The 2,664-nt window shown below is 46.0% G+C and overlaps 1 pseudogene; it reads left to right on the top strand.

The window, feature by feature from the left end:
- The first annotated feature begins 794 nt into the window (after positions 1-794).
- On the top strand, positions 795-1,148 carry LOC114025372 (annotated as a pseudogene).
- Positions 1,149-2,664: the final 1,516 nt, after the last annotated feature.

Here is a 2,664-nt window from a genome sequence, read left to right as displayed (position 1 = left end):
CCCCTCACATTCCTAACACAAGATTTTATGACTGGCTTTCTCCTCCAAACTAGCGCTGTCTTGGGCTGCCGTGTTTCATTAAGTATTTCAGGAGTGAGGCTTTCTCGTCGAGCTTCCTCAGCGTGGCATTTGTTTGACTTCATTAACTTTCTAAACAAGTGTCACTTGGAGGAGGAACCAGCCGCCAGGTGAGCGCCATAAAAAGCTGCAGGGCCAGCCTTCCACCTGCAGGGCCAGCGCTGCCGCAGCCGCGGGGGCGGAGCCGCAGCGCCCGCTGCCAATGGCCCGCGGCGGTCACGTGGCGCCAGACTCGGCCTGCCTGGAGGTCCGGAAGTGCGTTTAGTGGGACAGAGAGAGGTGGCGGGCGGCGGGCCGGCTTCGTGTGGAGAGGCGGCTTGTCTGGCAGCAGGGGCGCAGCGTCCTGGGCCCGTGTCCCAGCCGTGGCCCTCGGGCGCTCCCTTCCTTATTCTCTTCCTCCCTTTCTCTCTCCCTTCCTTCCTTCTTCTCTTCCTCCCTACCTCCCTTTCTCCTTCCCTTTCTCCCTCCCTCCTTCCCTCCTCCCTTCCAGCCTTCCCTGCGCCCTGGGTCGGGCTCGCCGCGGGAGGAACCCGGCTCCAGGATGAAGCTGAAGCCAAACAGGAGGAGGGGGAGGGGGAGGGGGAGGAGGACTGACGTTTGGCCGCGGCGCTCCTAGAAGCGGGGGCTGCCTGGGCTTACTCCGTGGGCTAGGGGGGAGGGGGCAGGGGAGGAGAGGGGGTCCACCTCCAGATCAGTGCTTTGTTCCCGGGGGAGGAATGGAGCCCGAGGTAGAGCAAGGCGGAACTGCGCTAAGAGAAGTGTCGGAAGAGGAAAATTAGGCAGACTTCTGGGCCTGTGTGAGCAGAACCAAGACGGCAAGCATCGCACTGAGGGAGGTAGTGGAAGACTGGGAGGATTCCTTTCTTATAGGAAGGAAGGTTGAAGATGCCATTAAAGTTCTTGAGGGTCATCAACCTGCACAAACCGAGTATTTGGAAAAATTGAAGTCGGGCGGCTCACCAACCAATGGAAATTCCATGGTTCCCACCCTTCCAGACAACAATTCTTGGTAGGGAACTTCTGCAGAGACTTAGGGGATGCCATCTTCTGTCAGATCAATTTCTCGGTGACCTGACAGAGTTTCACAGGGAGAAGGCATCTGAGTTTGATATCCACATGTAGAAAGTGTCTGAATTATCGTACACTCTGTATTCAGACAGTTTTCTTATTTTCTAGATGCTTTGAAATATTTCCTTTTCTCTTTACCAGTGTGGAAGTATTTCAATAAACCAAAGCCATGTGGATTTTTAAATTTGATTTGATTTGATTTATTTATTTAGGCAATTGGGGTTAAGTGACTTGCCCAGGGGATTTTTTTTTTTTTAAAGATGCCTTAACTGTGCCCTCTCCTTTTCCTCAAATACATTTTTATTTTTCAAACTGCTCTGTGTTCATTCCAGTTTTCACACCAACTTACCTGGTGTGGTTGTCTGGATTTTTTTAAAAGGAATTCAAGGGGGAAGAAATGATTAGGTACTTCTAAAGCATTGAGCCATTGAAAGGAAGGCTTCTCTAGTGGTTTTTAGTTTTTAGAGCTCATTTCAGAAGGTCAAAATGTTTATAGTGCCACTTTGTTTCAAATATATTATAGCCCTCAAGATATCTTCGAATTTAAGAGAGACGAGATGTGTATTAAACTCTGTTTCTCTCCTTTTGGAAGGTATTTTGTATACACGTGGTATCTTTTCCCTCCTTTACATTTAAACATAGGAGATTTTTCCAATGCCGAGTATGGTGACATTTCAGTATGGGATGCCACTATCATAATAGCTAGACCCTGGAAATGTACAAAATAGGCTCATGCAAAATAGCATTAAGATTCATCTTCCACCTCCCTCTTTATCATCCTTTCATCCTTTTGTGCAGAATGCCCTAGGATAAGCATAAGTTTTTTTTGTTTTTTTTTTTAATGGAAAAAAAATCCCTACTTTATACAATTAGTCATTTTCATTGTGGAGTACCTCTGTAGTGGATTTGTTTCATTAATCCAGTACTACAAATAACACACTGGCATCAAGCTCATTTGCATTCTCATTCAGTTTCTGCCATTCCTTTTGCTCTCTGGGAGCTTCTTCCTTATCTTTGCTGGCAAACAACAGTCAACAGAATTGAAGATATCCAGAGGATTTGATGGGGAGCTTACCTTGTTTGAGAACCTTTTAAATGTTAAATAATAATGAGCACTGTGACTTGCCCAATGTTGCACAGCTAATAATTACATGAGATCAGATTTGAATTAGCTTTTTCTGACTCTAAGTCCAAGGCTCTAACCACTATATCAAGTTGTTTCTCATTAAGGGCAGGTTTATGGCCACATTTCAGGAAACTGAAGGTGAGAAAGATTTGGTCACAGAATTGGTAAATATAAACATTGGGATTCCATCCTAGGTCTCGTCTACAAGTTTTTAGACTACTTTTGGCTGCATCATAAGGCATACCTTATCTGTCAGAAGGAAAGGGGATGAGCCAGATGATCTCTAGACCTAAAGTCTAAATTTAGGATATGGTCACAAGGACACACAGTATTTGCTGTATAAACCTTAAATATGGAGCAGCGTAACACTAGGTTCTATAATTTTAGAGAAC

The sequence above is a fragment of the Vombatus ursinus genome, unplaced genomic scaffold (genome assembly GCF_900497805.2).
Source record: "Vombatus ursinus unplaced genomic scaffold, bare-nosed wombat genome assembly UNPS02004607.1, whole genome shotgun sequence".
NCBI lineage: Eukaryota > Metazoa > Chordata > Mammalia > Diprotodontia > Vombatidae > Vombatus > Vombatus ursinus.
Note: the sequence above shows the minus strand (reverse complement) of the source record. Positions and strands in the feature narration are given on the sequence as shown.